Source organism: Arvicanthis niloticus, chromosome 2, assembly GCF_011762505.2.
Source record: "Arvicanthis niloticus isolate mArvNil1 chromosome 2, mArvNil1.pat.X, whole genome shotgun sequence".
Taxonomy (NCBI): Eukaryota; Metazoa; Chordata; class Mammalia; order Rodentia; family Muridae; genus Arvicanthis; species Arvicanthis niloticus.
In genome coordinates, this window is record NC_047659.1 from 2,889,761 (window position 1) to 2,907,909 (window position 18,149).

General features: G+C 42.4%; 1 pseudogene; it reads left to right on the forward strand.

Moving 5' to 3' along the window:
• Window positions 1-15,218, forward strand: part of LOC117702790 (disks large homolog 5-like) — a 38,508-nt pseudogene extending 23,290 nt beyond the window's left edge.
• Window positions 15,219-18,149: the final 2,931 nt, after the last annotated feature.

Below are 18,149 nucleotides of genomic sequence, written 5' to 3' on the forward strand. Positions count from 1 at the left end.
CCAAGGATAACTGAGCCAATGTTAGCAAAGGTGGAAAGAAAATGCTAGCTAGCATTGAGGATGAGAAGAAAACAGGCTGTAGGGGAGAAACAGTAAACCCCTGACCTTTCAGTGAGCTGTTACCATTCACCCTGGACAGAGAAGGGACACAACTGCCCAGCCAGTCTTTCTGTGTTCCTGGCACCTTGATTTGCCACAGCAGCCTACTAACCTTCATGTACCCCATTCCTTTGGTTTCCACCAAATGATTTTATTGTGGCTGAATAGTTTTTTACCTCTACAAACTCTGAGAACTTTTATATTTACAACTACAGACATTTTGCTCCTTTGTTCAAAGATGGACATGCAAAAAGTTGGGAGGCTTCATGCAATGTTCGATGGATACAGAGTGGTAAGAACCTGAGTGACCATAGCACTTTCTCATCTATGTTGGGTGCAATCTTTTTAAAGATGTTCCTTCCATGAGCAAGTGACCATACACCACCCCTTCACATATGCTCAGCATGAGTACAGATGTTCAACCATACCTAGGTAAGCACATATATATGAATGTATGTGTGCTCATAACCATAGACAATATTGTACAAAGATCTACACACATGGCCATATGTGCACATGCAGATATACACATACATTTACAACATACAGACACACACACTGCGAGGCTCACATCCATACTTATACACCCACATGAATACATAAAATCACACCATAAATACAAGCACAAACAACACACACACACAAAGAAAAAACACTTGCACACACACACATAAACACAGAAACACACACATACACACACAAATGCACACACACATATCCGTTCATTACCCAGGGAGGCAAAAGAGAAGACTGGTTTGTTTCAGCAATCTTTCAGCTTCAGGAAGAGTTGTTGGGTTTTCCATGCTGTCTACAAGGTTCTTAGATTCAGCCAGGCTCTCCTGCCCTGGCTTACACATTATTTCCCCTTTCAAAACTTTTTGATCCTGAGATATGTAATTCTAAATGGAAGTTACAATCTCTGCACAGCAAAGCTGGACTATGCAACTGTAATCATTCATGAACGCCTCCTAACAAAACCTCTAGCTAACTTCAAGTTGATCCATCATAATCTGCTCACAAAACCTGCCACAGATGAGTTTGATTTGAACAGAAGGAAAGAAATGTGACCCACAGTCATTATCCAGCATCTTTGAATGTATTGCATTGTAAAAAATATGAAAAGAGCACCCAGGTCAGTCAGTAGGTGAGTAGGAAGTCCGAAAACAGTGATCAAATTCTACTACAAAATCCTGTAATCAACAACACTGGAAAATATGGATGGGATGGACCTAAACCACACAAAGATCCAACCAAGAAAGAGAACTTCAGACCAATTTCACTTATGAATATCGATGCAAACATATTCAATAAAATTCTTGCAAGCCAAATCCAAAAACACATCAAAACAACTTGATCCATCAAGACCAAGTAGGCTTCATACCAGAGATGTAGGGATGGTTCAATATATGGAAATCCATCAATATAATCCTCTTTAAACAAACTCAAAGAATAAAAAACACATGATCATTTCATTAGATCCTGAGAAAGCATGTGACAAAGCCAAAACTCCTTCATGATAAAAGGCTTGGAAAAATCAGGAATCAAGGCCCATACCTAAACAGACTAAAAGCACTATACAGCAAACCAGTAGCCAACATTAAACTACACGAAGAGAACCTTGAAGCAATCCCACTAAAATCAGAGACTTGACAAAGCTGCCCTCTCTCCCTACCTATTCAATATAGTACACAAGTCCTGAACAGAACACCACTGGTAATGCACTAAGATCAAGAATTGAAAAATGAGACCTCATAAAATTGCAAAACTTCTGTAAGCCAAAGGACACTGTTAATAGCAAAAAATGCAACCAACTGATGGGGAAAAGATCTTTGCTAACTCTACATTTGAAAAGACGGCTAATATCCAATAAATACAAGGAACTCAAGAAGCTAGAATCAAGAACAAAATAATCATATTAATAAATGGGGTACAGAGTTAAACAAAGAATTCTCAACTGAGGAATACCAGATGATTGAGAACAACAAAGAATGTCAAATGTCCTTAGTCCTCAGGGAATTGCTAATCAAAACAACCCTCAGATTCCACCTCAAACCAGTCAAAATGGCTAAGATCAAAAACTTAGGTGATAGCTGATGCTGGCAAGGATGTAGAGAAAGAGGAACACTCCTCCATTTTTTGGTGAGTTTATAAGCAGCTACAACAACCCTGGAAATCAGTATGGCAGTTCCTAGGGAAAATTGGACATACTAGTACCTGAGGATCCATCCTTACCACTCCTGGGCATATAGCAAAAAGATGCTCCAACACAGAAGGAGGACACAGGCTCCACTCTGGTCATAGCAGCCTTATTTATAAGATCCAGAATCTGGAAAGAACCCAGATGCCCTTCAAAGAGGAATGGATAATGAAAATGTGGTACATTGATACAATAAAGTACTACTCAGCTATTAAAAACAACGACTTCATGAAATTCTTGGAACTAGATAATACCATGCTGAGCAAGGTGACCCAGTCACAAAGGAACACACATGGTATTCACACACTGATCAATGGATATTATCCCCAAAGCTCAGAACACCCAATATATAATTTGAATACCAGATGAAGCTCAAGAGGAAGGAAAACCAAAATGTGGATATTTTGGTCCTTCTTAGAAGGGGGAACAAAATACTTATGAAGGAGAGACAGAGAAATATTGTGGAGGGGAGACTTAAGAAAAGGCCATCCAGGAACTGCCTCACCTGAGGATTCATCCCACATACAGTTCTCCACCCAGACACTATTGTTGATGCCAAGAACACTTTCTAACAGGAGTCTGATATAGCTGTCTCCTGAGAGGATCTGCCAGAGCCTGACAAATACAGAGGAGGATACTTGCAGCCAACCATTGCACTGAGAATGGGGTCACAAATGGAGGTGTTAGGGAAGGTACCCAGGCAGCTGAAGGGGTTTGCAGCCCCATTGAAGAGTCAAAAATATGAACCAACCAGAAGCCATAGCTCCCAGACACTAAACCACAAACCTGTGTACACATGGAGGGAGACATGACTCCAGCTGCATATGTAGCAGAGGATGGCCTTGTGGAACACCAATGGGAGCAGAGGCCCTTGGTCCTGTGAAAGCTCAATGCTCCAGTAGAGGGGAATCACAGGATGGTAAGTAGAAATGGGTGGGTGGGTGGGTGGAGGGGACACACACTTAAAAGCAAGGGATGGGAAAATGGTATAGGGGGGGTTCAGAGGGGAATCCAGGAAAAAGGATAGCATGTGAAATGTAAATAAATGATCAAATTTAAAATAACAGAAGAGAAGACATCATTGATGTCATTAAAGAAACTTGTGGCACAGACTCATGGAAACTTCTTAAAGAACTATTCTGTTCTGTGAGGTCCGCTGTGAGATCACCTAAATGTCAGCTACCTCCAACTGTTCCCCATCTGTTCTCTGCTGTTCCTTGCCCAGCATTATAAGTTTAATATGGAGCAAGAGAACCCAGTTCAAAGTAGCAAGGGTATGCCATATACCAGGCTGGGGTAGTCCAGGATACATCCTGAACTCATGTAATTCTTGAATCCTTAGTTCATAGAGATATTTTCCCCTTGGTCCAAACTCTATGACAGGCTGAATATTAAATTCAGGATGCTTCATTTACAACATGAGAAGACAACGATGAACATGCAGAAAATGAAAAATAGGATGAGTGATGCCATGGAGAATTGCAAGAAGCTTATTGAAGAGTACTATTCCTTCAGGTGAGTCACTGACACAGTTGAGACCACACCACTAGGCAGGGGATGTTCTGCCCTTCTAAGACTTTAAACAAATGTCAGGGCTCTGATTCTATACTGTCTGCCTTTTACAGGAGGATCTGCCTCTAGGCAAGGGTCTTGGATTTGTACCCTTTGAACTCAGTTGTCCTAGGTTTGAACAGTGTCTCAAACAATCCAATCATTATTCTTCCCAACTCAGGATTCTGTAGATAGAAAAGATTTGCACCATGATGGGAATATTAATCAAACCTCAGCCTCTAGAGCTCAGACAGGAAATGGATAGTTCTGGGATCCATGAGACACATGGAAAGTTTGCATATATTTGAAACTCCTATCCACTCTCAGAGGGGATTTGTCCTCTAACTGCTGATGGTTTTCTAATACCACAGACATATAAGCACCCATGTGGACGATGGTCTCTTCCTTGAAGTACATGAAACCCTCTTGGTTTCAGGGTTTTCAGAAGTACTTTGAGCCTTGTGGAATGTGGCTGGTCTCTGGATTTGACAGGTTCTATTTGGTGTCGACAAGTAAACTGTGGCCCCTAGTCTGCAGCTGTCTGTGGATCAGGGTCCTTGCAGGGAGGATGGTACTTGGAGGAGTGTTGGGCAAATTGAAGTTGGCAGGAAATCATGGTTTTGGGTTGTCTGTTCAGCAGCAGGCACTGCCATCTGCTGAGTGAGTGTACTCAGGTGAAGCACAAAGTAAAGATGTAGTGGAACAAGAACAGAAAGCTACTGGGGGAGCAGATTGAACTGCAAGTGTGCTGTGAGGAAACAATGTAGCTCTGTGTGGAGGCCAACAAGAAGATCTATGGTCTTCTGCCAAGCAGCAGCAGGTAGGGTGTGACATCAGGGTCCGATTGCCCTCATGTCTAACCATAAACATGGACAAACCCATGTATCTGTCCACAGACTTATCCTGCTACTCACCTATGTCTCACTTAATTTTCACTTATTTAATCATTTACATTCTATGCAAGTAGCCTCTTTCATGAGGTTTGGTAAGCAAATGCTCCTGCTCTGAATGAATCTGCAGTTCATGAGGGAGATAGACTGATCACACTTCAAGCACCTACATGCCACTAAGTTACAGGAATGCCATGCGGTATATTCTCTTTGCAGTAGCATGGATCTTACAAGGAGGAAATAAAGGGCCATTGCTCACTTGCTTTATGGGAATCTCAGGCAGGAAGCAATTTTCAAGGTTGAGAGACAAGGGAAAATGCCAAATGAATAGTTCTAATTATTGTCTTTGGGGGTCTTTGGTTCTTTTTCCTTTTCCTTGTATCCCAAGATGGTCACTTCTACACTATGTAGGTCTAGGGACACAATGACAGAGCCTGAATAGCAGCTTGTCAGTCATGTTTTTTGTGAGTGCTGCTGGAGAGTTCATTCCTGGCTCTTGAATTCTGAAGCTGGCTGCATGAATTGGAGTTTACTGCTGTGAGCTGAAACCATGACCAAGGTAATTCTTTCAAGGACATTTAATTGGGGGCTAGCTTAAAGGTTAGAGTCTTAGTATTTTATCGTCAAGGCTGGTACATGGAAGCATCAAGGGAGGCATGATGTGGGAGTAGCTGACAGTTCTACATCTGCTTCTGAAGGCTGCAACTCGAATATTGACTTTCAGGTAGCTAAGAGGAGGGTCTTAAAGCCAACAACCACAGTGACACACCAACTCCATCAGGGCCACACCTTGTAATAGTGCAACTCCCTAGGAATAGCATACAAACGCCATCACACTGGGGATATGGGAAAGGGTTTTGACAAGCTGAGGGTTGTTGTGAGAGATTTGATGCTACAAGAGAAAAAAAATTACTCCAATCATATCAACCAAATCTAAACAAGAATTGTGCTTCCTAATCCTTCCTAAGTAACCAGGAAGGATGACTGAGAGGGTGGTGGTCTCACTTGGCACATTTGCATTGGGTAGCCTAAATTCAATTGCTCCCCCTGCATGATGAATTCCACATTGCTTTCTGAAGGATTGTTATAACCAGCATCACTGTGAAGAAATAAAGGAAATCTTTCTATAATTCAACGAAAACAAAGACGCAGCATACCCAAAATTTTGGGACACAAGAAAAGCAGTGTTAAGGGGAAAATTCACAGCACTGTGTGCTTTCATAATCAATCTGGGGTCATCTTCTCCCAGCAACTTAACAGAACACCTGAGGTCTCTAGGACAAAAAGAAGCAAACCTACCTAAGAGGAGTAGATAGCAGGAAATACTCAAACTCAGAGCTGAAATCAACCACATAGAAACAAAGAGCTAGATACAAAGTGTCAACAAGAGCAAGAGCTGGTTCTTGGAGAAAATCAACAGGATAGATTAACCCTTAGCCACACTAAGTAAAGGGCACTGAGACAGTACCCAAATTAACAAAATCTGAAATGAAAATGGAGACATAACAATAAAAACAAAAAATTAATAATTCATCATGTCTTACTAGAAAAGCTTATACTCAACACATCTGGAAAATCTAGATGAAATGGATGGTTTTATAAACAGATACCACATACCCAATTAAATCAAGATAAGGTAAACTATCTAAACAGTCCAATAACCCCTATAGAAATAGAAGGAATCATAAACAACCTCCTAACAAAAACTTCCCAGCACAAATGAGGCCATTGGTTCTCTAATCTGGAATGAGTCTGCACAGATCCTCTTTGAGGCACTAAAGACAGGTGATTTTGGTTCCAACACTAGCACTTCCAGATACCTCCAAACCTTTTCATCTACAGGCCCATGAAACAAAAGCTACTGCAAAGGGTGTGGAACCACACATTTTAGGCCATGGAATCACAGTGTACTACACCTGTCCAAGCTGTTGGACCATGTACTATCTGGCTTGTCCACTTGTCTAAGAGCTGTGGTGGCTACCAGTATTCTAGTGAAAGAAGCAGAGAAGTTAACTCTGGGTTATCATCTTATACTTACATTCACCCCATGCAGTTGAGGCTCTTCTCAAAGGAACACGGGAGCCCTCGCTGTTTAATGCACATGTGAAAAAGTAGCAGGTAGCAATTATGATTGGCAGTTCATTAAGATAGACAGGCTGAACACACATTACATACCCACATGCCATTATGCTACAGGGGTTCCTTTTGTGTGCGTCCTTCACTGGAGCACAGAGCTTTGAGTGATGTAGTCAGGGACTGAAGCTCATTTGCTTTGTAGGGGTTATGTGAGGTCACAGGTAGGAAGCATTTGTAATTTTTGGAGCCCAGTGAAATTGCAAAATGAGTGGTTCTCATTGTCTTTTGGGGGTAAGTGCGTTTTGTATATTTTCTCTCCCTTTTCCCCTGCATTGCAAAATGGTCTTTTAACCCAGCCTAGAACTTGGTTCACATTGAAAGAGCCTGAGTAGCAGCTTGTGAGTCTTGTTTCATGTCAGTGTTGCTAGGGTTCTTTCCTGGAGCCTCTATCCAGGAGCTGACTGGATGAATAGGGATGTGTGAAGAAAGGCTTCTCTCTGGCTCAGGGTTAGTGGGAGAGATGTGAGGCTTCAAGAGAAAAATTTCTCCAACTCTCTCAACCTAGTCTGCAGAAGAAGTTGCTCACTAAGCATTTTTAGTCCCCAAGGGATGGATCGCAGACTCCTGGGTCTCACTTGAAACATCAGCTTTTCTACATTCAATGGTTTCTCCAGTCTTGAGGTCTCCTTATTGTTTCCTGCTCACTTATGATTTCTGGTGTGTCTGGGGAAGGGGGATATGCATGTCTGTGCCAATATGTATATTGGTGGGTGTGCTGAGAGGCCAGTTAACTACATGTGGTTTTGCAGTCCTTCTGTGACACAGTTTCTTTAGCCCAGGTCTCTCACTGAATCTGAAACTTCCTGTTTTGGTTAAGCTGTCTGACCAGCATCTTTGAGTCTTTTGTCACCTTCCAGCAGAGCTCCTGGTATTGTCTGGTCTCAAGTCACTGCTACAAAGGTAAGTAACTCATAGAGAGGAAGAACATGGTGGCTGTCTCCAGACTTTTACATATTTTATTGTTTTGGGTTTTGTTGTTGTAAAAAACAGTTTATTAACATGGATGAAGGCAATGCTGTCTATTCCAGGTGTCAGACACACAACTTGGCCCACTGTACTTTCTCATGAGCTTTCTTGTCATTAGGCTGAAATCCCTAAGGAGAGGGAGTAGGGTGTTGGTGGCCCAGGATGGGTCTTATCCTACAAACCTAGGCTCCATGTAACCCACAGGTGAGTTTTCCAACCCAATAAACCTTTAGTAAACAAACAGAACCCATGTTGCCAACACTTAAAACTGAATAATTTCATATTTAGCCCAGCCCACCCTTCCCAAATCTTGCCATGTGACCTCAGATTCCCCTTCCCAGTCCTTCCCTTGTTCATTACAACTTCCTAACCCTGGGTTTAGAGGCCCACCCATGTGCAGAACAACCAGGAAGCAGACATGGTACTGTTGGAACCAGAGTGAGATATGGGGCACAAAGGGGTGCTCAACAACAGCTAGCTGCACACATGAGACCAATGTTGTCTCCAAGGATCTGGTGTCCTATTTAAAAGACCCTTAGGAACCTGAACACCAGCCTCTCATTCTCAAAAGGGAGTATGAGGCTCTTACAGGGCAAGAGGCAGCAGTCCAGTCACCCCAGAATCAAATAGGATGGTTCCGTAGTCTGGTGGGAAAGCAGTGGGTTCGGTTGACTGACCACTGAGTCCATCTCACCTGGGTTCTTATAACTGGCCATCTGCTGGTCTTCAGAATCCAGTGGCCTCAGAGAGCAAGCTTCTTCCAGAATCTCCAGGTCTGGGTCCCTCCATGGCTCAGAGACTTTCACACAGCACTCTTCCTCTCAATGCCTAACATATGGTAGCAGTAGCAGGAGCAGCTGCATCTCAAACCCTCAGGTCAGGGGGACAGGCACCCAGGCTGGAAGTGACCTTTCTGGCTGCTTCTTCAAGGGCCTCTCCCTCTGCTCCACCTCCCATGCCATCAATTCTACCCTATCACTGTAGGCAGAGGAGCTCCTGGTCCTGGGACCACCACCCCTTCCAGCTCTATGGTATGGAGAGGTGTCTAAGGATGTCACTTCTGGAATTATCTCAGACACAGGTCCCCCCTCCTGTGCTATGGTGCCTTGCTCAGAGAGGCTAAGATCCAGCCCTCTCACAGGACAGAAAGCAAGGCTTCCATTTTATTGTTTTGTGATTAGAGTCTTTCATAATAAAAACTAGAGATTGACATCATTAATCTGTAGAAATCCCTCGTTTTGCTGTCTGAAGTGATCCTCCAAAAATGCAAAGGACATTATTGGACTTGATTTACTCTTTTACAATAGAAAAGACTGTGTACAGGTCTAGACTGTGTACAGCCCTTAAAAAAGAATGTTGCTGTTACATAGATGAAGACAGGGATGGTTAAAGAGAACATGAGGGACAAAGATGAGAGCTGGTACAAGAATTGGTTTTCAACCTCTCCATGACTGTTAACAGTACTTCTTTTCATTTTTTTTCTTTTTTTCTTTTTCTTTTTCTTTTTCTTTTTTTATTTTTTATTAGATCTTTCATTTACACTTCAGATGCCATCCCCTTTCCCCATTCCCCCCCCTTAGAAAACCCCTATCCCATGCCCCCTTTTCCTTTTTGCATTTATACATTTTTTAAAAAAATGTTAATCATAGGCTTTATAAGTGTGGTATTGTTTAATCAGAGGTGTAACCCACTACCCAACCTAGATATATCTACTATCTACTGGTGGAGATACATGAGCATCTGCTTCCCTGTCTCCCCCCTCTATCTCTCTTTCATCACCTAGCTTCTCCTCTCCTTCTTCTTCTCCTCTTCTTACTCCTTTTCTTCCTCTCAGTACTTCTCCCACCTTAGCTCCTCCTACACATCACCCTTCCTGTTAAAAGGAAACTTTTCTCTCAAAATACAATTAGAGCATAATTATGCCAATTTGTACCAGTGAGGTACAAGATAGTCCTAATACCTAGTCCATCCTTTTGTTGACCTACCAGCACCTCTGTCATCTCTCCTAACTAAAACATTTAGTTCTGAACCTGGCTTTAGGATGAATGTCAGCTGACGACCATACACTCAGATCTTTTCTCTCAAGGTAATAGCTATAAGTTTTCAACCCCGTCAGAAATCCAGAATGACTGAGTTGACTATAATTGTGGGAAGCACAAAGCTTAGACCCAGTCCTTCTTTAACTTTTTTAACTGATTTGAGATGGTCAGCCTGTGAGTTAAGGGACTATAGCAAATTCATGGCTTGGAGTTTATTATAAGGGTGTTCTCTATGTTTTATTTAGAAATAGCTGAGTGGAGTTAACAGGCAACAGTCCAGATTACCCTACATGGATAGCTGGTTTTCAAAACATCAGAAATCCTTAGAATTGACATGACAAACATTTCAGTATTAATGTGTATTTTCATTAGAGACCTGTCTGCTCCAGACAACTTCCTATATTGAATTCTAAGAAGAAATTGAGCATCCTTGGAGTTACTCCAGTTGTGGTGAGACAGCCACTAGGCAAGAATTGCCACTTTCCTTCTACAGACAAATTACTGTCCAGAAAAGGACACACTTGCAGAATAGTCGACTGATTATATCTGCCTAGACAGAGTAATCAGCCCTTAATAATTCTGCAGCACTAAGGTCTGTCAGATGATCCTGGGCCAGAAGGCAGAAGAACAGACGCTCCAACGTTTTGAAGTAGAGCGAGTGTCCAGGTGTTCAGAGGTCTCTATAAATTTGCTAAGTTTTAGAAGCTATGCTTTGTGCTTCCCACAATTATAGTCAACTTCTTTTCATTTTAAGACCATTAGTTGAGATATTTTTACTTGTTCCTTTTGATTTCTGGGTCTTACATAGGCTGACTAACTTTGCGAAACAACAGGTAGATAATTTGATAGCAAAACCAATTCAGATACATTATCATAAGTTAGCTATGGAAGACCATGAGACACAGGACAAGGTTGTTGCACTATCCAGGGTATTCTCTACTCAACCTAAAAGAGGGGACTCCCAACCCTAGACCAAGCAGAGAGGGGCCACCCAGAACCCCCTCTGACCTGTGATCTAAATTCTTGCATAGGCTGCGAGGCTAAGCACTGCAAGGGAATATAAATAAAAATTAAAAATATCGTTCTGGGTTCCCTGAGGGACAAGCCTGATTGCATAGGGTTTAATGTCAAAAGTATCCCCTCTCCAGGAAAAAAGACATCGGGATGGGTCTGGCCCTCATGCCTCAGTGGACAATGACAGGAGGATCAGAGCCATTACAGGGTCCCCATTAATTAGTGGAGGCCAGGCCTCTATCCCTGCCTTTGCAACATTGGAATTGCCATGGTCTTTCTATACTTGGAGAAGGGAGGAGATGTCAGGGGCAGCCTTGCTTATACACTGAATGTCTAAAATCAGCCATAGGTCTATGTTAGCCTGCTAACACAAAGTCCTGGTTTCTGTGGACAAACACTGAACAGATGGCTATAAGATCTTGTAAACAAGTAGTTTTGGTGGAAATTTACCAGCCTAGATATCATAGACATTGTGGATAGGTAGCCTTGTATATAGTACCAACTTAGATAAGGACAAGTGAATATAGGCAGTCATAGTGGCCTGTTTCCTGAACCTTCACCCAGCTGATACCCTGTACTCCCCCTGAAAAACTACAGTCCTGTGTCTTCCCCTTTCCCACATTCTGCCTTTATGTGTTTATAACCACTGTGTGAAAAAATTAAAAATTAGGATTTGATCAGACTATAGGAATATCCTTTGCATTTGGCTGTTTTCACCCATTCTCTCTTTCAGGTTATCTCCCGGACCCTGTTTACTGCCCTGCAGGACAAGCCACATAACAAGAAGTAGGGGTCCACAGTCTCCCCATAAATAATACTAGAGAAGCTATAAATATAGTGGTATCATTTCTTTTTTCATTAATATCTCTTTTACATTTCAATACTTTCCCTTGGGCATATTTATATACCGCACACCTTTGCTGATTATAGTATCTCTTCAGTGAGCATGGATTTCCTGGGAGATGGATTCTCTGGGGATTCACAGATTGAGGGTTTCACAAGAGAAACACAGGCAGGTTCCTGCACTCCAGATATAATAGCAGCCTTCACTGGAATGGTGGCTAGGCTTTCTAGAAGGCCGCTACACAGTGCTCTATTCACACATTGCTACACAGTTATTTTTCAATCCATTATATATGGACTATTGAAGAAGTGTGTCATTTTAGTTTAACTCTAGCACACTGTGTAGTTCACAGTTCACTTTCAAGCCATTTATTAAAATTGAGAAAAACTTCCAGGCCCAGGTGCTCTCTGGCCCTTCTTTATTTGGAATAGAGGGGATGACCTCAGCTCAAAGGTCATACTGGATTGTCCTGATGAATATACCTGGTGTTTGCTGGAGAGCTGACATGGCAGGTCTTCAACAGGCCTTTGGCTCTTCCTCCCCTAGGTCTGAAATACTTCAACAGAAGCTCAAATAGGACACAGAACAGGTCAAGATCTCCCTCAGACACAACTCCTCACCAGCAGCACTGAGTGTGCAAAGCAAGTGAACCACCATTGCATCTCATCCCTATAACCATGGCAATCTTGGGCTGCATTTTCTTCCTTTCTTTGGGTTCCTATATGTTACAAGGCCTTTATTTTTGTCTAGACTATGGTCCAGCAAGAGTGCATGTATGGAAGGCTTCAAAGAAGTGCTGGGGGACATGAAGATCTGCTGGTCATCCAGGAGGAGCCTCAAAATGTAAATTTTCACTTGTCCTCATGAGTCATCAGCAATAATTTCAGAGAGATCAGTCAAGCAAATTTTAAAGACTTTGAGGTATTGTCTGTAACATGACTCGTGCTTTGCCTTGGAAGAAATTACCCAACAGCAAACCCCCACCCCAATGGGGCACACCTACATTCATCTTGAAGAGATTGTTACCATTGCTGACTGCCTTTGTACTATATTTCCAAGGCCAGCAACAGGCTATAGGTTAGTGCAGCAAATTCTACAGCAAGGGAATGCTGCTTAGCTTAATTATTGTGTTTTGGTTTTAATTAGAGTTTTGATTGCCTTGAGTACATGGTTTTCTTTCTTTTCATTTGAAGTTTTGATATTTATTATTTTTTGTTACTGCAATTTGCTGTTTTGCTAAGGCTGTATAATGTATAATTTGACTCCTCCACTTTAAGCTGGTATTGAATAAAATTAATATATTTTAATGAATAAAAAGGCAATCTCTAATTTTTATCTCATAATAATCATCTGTATTCATGTGTGGTTCACAGTCTTGTAACAGTAGAAGTAACAGGTAGGAATGGACATCTTCAAATGTAAAGTGTCTTAGGCTTTGTTATTAATTCCCAACCAGTCAGAGCTACAAAAGGAATTGTGCTTATGATGTGGATAGTGTGACACACTTTATGGATCCCAAATTCATGCTGAAAAACACATCCGTGCTTTATCTTTGTGGTCATAAATTCAGCTATGTTAAAATGGACTACTCCTTGGATGCTCATGATGAACACAAGTGATGTGGGCTGACTCACAGTCTGGGGTAAGTGACTAGTGTATGATCTCTCATCATGCATCTAAGAGGCATGGAGAGGTGTTGGCTTGTGGGAGATGTTTGGTGCTGATGTTTATGGTCAATATGTTTGGGCTAAGCAGTACAGACTCCATTGTCAGATAGAAGCTGACAATGTCCTCAATTTCTTGTTGACTGGGAAATCTTAACCATTTCAGGGTTAGTGGGACTGCAGTAGGGACTGAGCCATATGTTTAGTGATGGTTGTTGGGAGCAGGGACATAGGTGTGGAGTCCAGAGCTTTCCTGCTCTTTCAGGGATTCACTGTGTCTCTAGAATTCCCTCTTCAGGCTTCTGTGTGGGACTCAGCATGGTATCTTTTTTCCCTGTCCTATTTTCCCTACAAGTTTACTTTTGTTTATCTACCTGAAGGGTCTGTTGGGAAAGAGTACTCCCAAGCCTTCACCATCAGTGAGCAGGAGCAGAGAGTGAAGAGGTTGGAGAAGCTCAAAAATGACTTTGAGAAGATGAAGAATGAGAGAGACGAACTCTGGGGTATCCTGGCACATTATACTGACAAGTATTTGAAAAACAGGTAGTCATTATGCCCAGTTCTCAGCTGACTATCTTGAGCCTTCTCTGTTGAGCCCAGATTTCCACATATCATAGGAGGCTACAACTTCAGGTTGTTCTCATGTCCAAATTCATTTTGCTGATTGGATATTTGACACAGAACTTGAAGTTCAGATAAGAATGAGATGGGGTCATGGGCCATTTTAGTTCCTCCAATGTAAATCAGAGCCCTTGGCATGAATCACAGTCTTCAATTAAAGGTAGTACTGGGTGAGCTCTCATCAGTCATTTTGAGAAGCCTGGTCTGCTGTTGCTTTGTGGGAGAGACTAGCTACTGTGTGTTTACGGTCAATCATTTTTGTAATTTCCTGGAGGTGCTTGGGGTCATTAAGTCTTGTCAAGAGCCTAAAGGACCTGGTTCTACATGCTGCCCCTCAGTGACTGGATTTGCTGCAAGTCATCTGTTCATAATACACTGAGATACTGCCAGATCACTGTGTTTATTTGGGATTCTGAGTGTGTGTGTGTGTTCATGTGCGTGTGCGTGTGCATGTGCGAGAGAGAGAGAGAGAGAGAGAGAGAGAGAGAGAGAGAGAGAGAGAGAGAGAGAGAGACAGTGTTTTTGTGTATTCAATTTAAGATCCAAGGAGTCTGTGTAGTATGATGGGGCCTGAGGATTTACCTGACTCACTTTTCAGGTAATGATAGTGAGGAGGCCTTGGAGCCTCACTTTTAGCAGCAGAGCACGTGACCTCTCTGCTCACTTCTAATGGGCATTGGAAACTCCTGATATATGTCATAATCCCTTTTCCCTGTAAATTCTGAATATGTTCTCTGGTAATTAATGTAGCAATAGACACAAGGATTTAAACATTCTTGTCAATAAACAGAAAAAGAGTTATTATGGCTTTAAGTTGGACCCAGGCCTGTGGCACAGGCTCTTGGAAAGTTCTTGGAGACCTAATCTATTTCTTCAAGCCCCCTCAGGGAGCTAAAGCAGGTCAGCTTTGTTCTTTTATTTCCTAGCTCTGCTGGGCCCAAACCAAGTTTGACAAGTTTAATAAGCACCAAGAGGACCCAGTACAAAGGCGCCAGGATGTGGCATATGTGAGCTGGGGTTGTCCACGATTCAACTTGAATTGATATAATCCTTGAATCCTTAGTTCAGGTCTTATTTGCTCCATGGACCATGCCCTCCCACAGGTTCAACTTTGAGACCATGATGCTGGAGATGCAACACCACGAGGTGATGACCTATCTCAAGAAAATTCCTCAGCAGATCAGTGAGGCCTTGTAAAAGTGCCAAAAGCTGACTAAAGAAAATCAACTTTACTGGTGAGTGACTAACTGGTGTGTGACTAACACTGTAGTTTTGCCCAGCTGTAGACACAGAATGTGTCTGGACATCATTGTCTTTGAAATAAATCCCATATAAATACACTGGTTCCATACTTTTTGCCTCTCAACGGGAAGTTTGCCTCCCTCAAAGAAAGGCTCTAGGATTGTTACCTCTTGGACTCATTTTGTTCAAGTGTGATGAGTCAGTGAGCCCCTCCAATCATTGTCCTTCCCATCTGAGTATCCTCTAGATAGAAAAGGTGTGCACCTTGCTGGAGACATCAATCTACCTTGAGTCTCTGGGGCACTGAAAATAGATTTATAGACCTGGTTTGCATGAGACACATAGAATGATGTCTACCTGTTGGGTCTGTTCTCCTCTCCTAGAGAAGGTTTACACTGTCTCTACCTACAGGTGGTTTTCTAATACCAATGACATATATGCAGTTGTGTGGCCCATGTCCTCTTCTGGGAGATACATGAGTCCCTGTTGGTGTCAGGATTTTCAGAAGTACCTTGAGTCTTCTGGAATGTTGCTGTCTTCTGAATTTGACGTTCCTATATGTGAGGTCCCATGGCTACTCTGGTCTGTAGTCTGGGGCTGTCTGGGGATCAGGGCCCATCATGAGAAAAGATGGTACTTGGAGAAGCGGGAGGAAGATGGATGCTGCCTAGGAATCACCATTTATTCTCTGTGCTTCAGCATCAGGAACTGTCACCTCCTTACAGAATCTCTTCTTATGAAGACTCAAGTAAAAATCCTATGGAACAAGAACAGGCAGGTGCTTAGGGAGCAGATTACACTGGATGGTTCTAAGGAAACAAAGAGGCTGTGTGTGGAAGCCAGCATGAACATATATGACAAATACACCAAGCAGCAGCAGGTAGGATGCACTAAGGATGACCAGGGGCAGGTTGCCCTCATGTTTCACCATAAACACAGTCAAGCTCAGAAAACCATCCTCCAACTTGTCCAGGCACTCTCCTATGTCTTATCCAGTTGTTCATTACAGGGATAATTTACAAGACTTTCTGTGGAGTTAGGCTCTTTCAAGAAGCTGGAAGATTGGCAAGCAAACCCTCTGACTCAACTACAAGCTACAATTCGTTAAGATAGATAGGGTGAACACACATTACCTACCAACTTGCAATTATTCTAGATGGGCTCTATGTGGCTGCCTCCTTTGTAGTGGCACAGAACATTGAGTGATGAAGTCAGCGCCTGTAGCTTGTTAGCTTTGTACCCATGGCTCCAGCTGCATATGTAGGGGAGGATGGCCTTGTGAGACATAGGTGGGAGACGAGGTCTTTGTTCCCAAAAGGCTGCATGCCCAGTGTGAGAGAATTCAAGGGCAGCTAGATGTATTAGGGGGCTCAGTGGAGGGTATCCTAATTGAAGTAGGAGGAGGAGCAATGGGATAGAGGGTTTCTGGGTGGCAGCAATGAAGAAAGAGGATAACATTTAAAATGTAATAAAGTATCTACAAAAAATTATTTTTTAAAAAAAAAGAGGTGGGTTGGGGTCTTGTATCTTTTCTCTCTCCCTCAACCCTTGCATTGCAAGATGGTCTCTTAACCTAACCGAGATCTTGGGTCACACTAACAGAGCCTGAAAAGCAGCTGGTCAGTCCTGGTTTCTGCCACTGTTGCTAGAGTTCTTTCCTGGAGCTTGTATTCTGGAGTTGACTGGATGAACAGGGATGTCTGAAAGGCTTCTCTCAGGCTGAGAATTTGGGTGAGAGATGTGAGGCTTCAAGAGAAAAATTTCTCCAACTGTCTCAAACTAGTCTGCATAAGTTACTAAATTTTTTTTAGTCCCCAAGGGATAGATTACAGAGTCCTGGGTCTCACATGAAATATCAGCTTTTAACAGTCTACATTCAATGGTTCCTCCAGCATTGTGGTCTCCTTATTGTTTCCTGCTCAATTATGGTGTGTGTGGGGGGAGAAGGTCATATGCATGTCTGTGCCAATATATATATATATATATATATATATATATATATATATATATATATATATTTATGGGTGTGTTGAGAGGCCAGTTAATTACATGTGGTTTTGATCAGTCTTTCTGCAACATAGCCCAGGACTGTCACTGAATCTAAAACTTACTATTTTGGTTAAGCAGTCTGACCAGCATCTTTAAGTTTTCTATCACCTCCAAGGAAGAGCTCCTGGAATTGTTTGTATCAAGTATTTGATACAAGGTTTAATTACCAGAGAGAGGAAGAACATTTTTAAATATTTCATTGTTTTGGGTTTTCTTGTTGCTGTTGTAAGAAAACAATTTATTAACATGAAGAAGCCAGTGCTGTCTGCTCCAGGTGTCAGATACACAACTTGGCCCCCTGTGCCTTCTTGTGAACTTTGTTGTCATTTTGGTTGAAATCATCAGGGAAAGGAGGAGGGTGTTTGTGGGTCAGGATGGGTCTTACCCAAGACACCTGGACTCCACATAACCCACAGGTCAGTTATTCAAACCTATATTTTATCAAACAGAACCCATGTTGCCAACACTTAAAAGTGAATAGTTTCATATTTAGCCCAGACCAGCCTTCCCAAATCTTACCATGTGACCTTAGTTTCCCCTTCCCAGTCCTTCCTTCATTCATAACAACTTTCTAACCCTGGGTTTGGAGGCCCACCCATGTGAGGAACAACCACAAAGCAGACATGTAGCTCTTGTAACCACAGCAGGATATGGGGCACAAAGGGCTGCTCAGCAACAGCTGGCTGCACACATGAGACAAATGGTGGCCCCAAGGTGGTCCTATTCAGAGGAAACTTATGGACCTGAACACCAGTCTCTTGTTCTACGATAGGAGTGTGGGGCTCACCACAGTGTCGGTGTCAGTTCACTTTGCATCAAGGAAACATGAAACAGAGC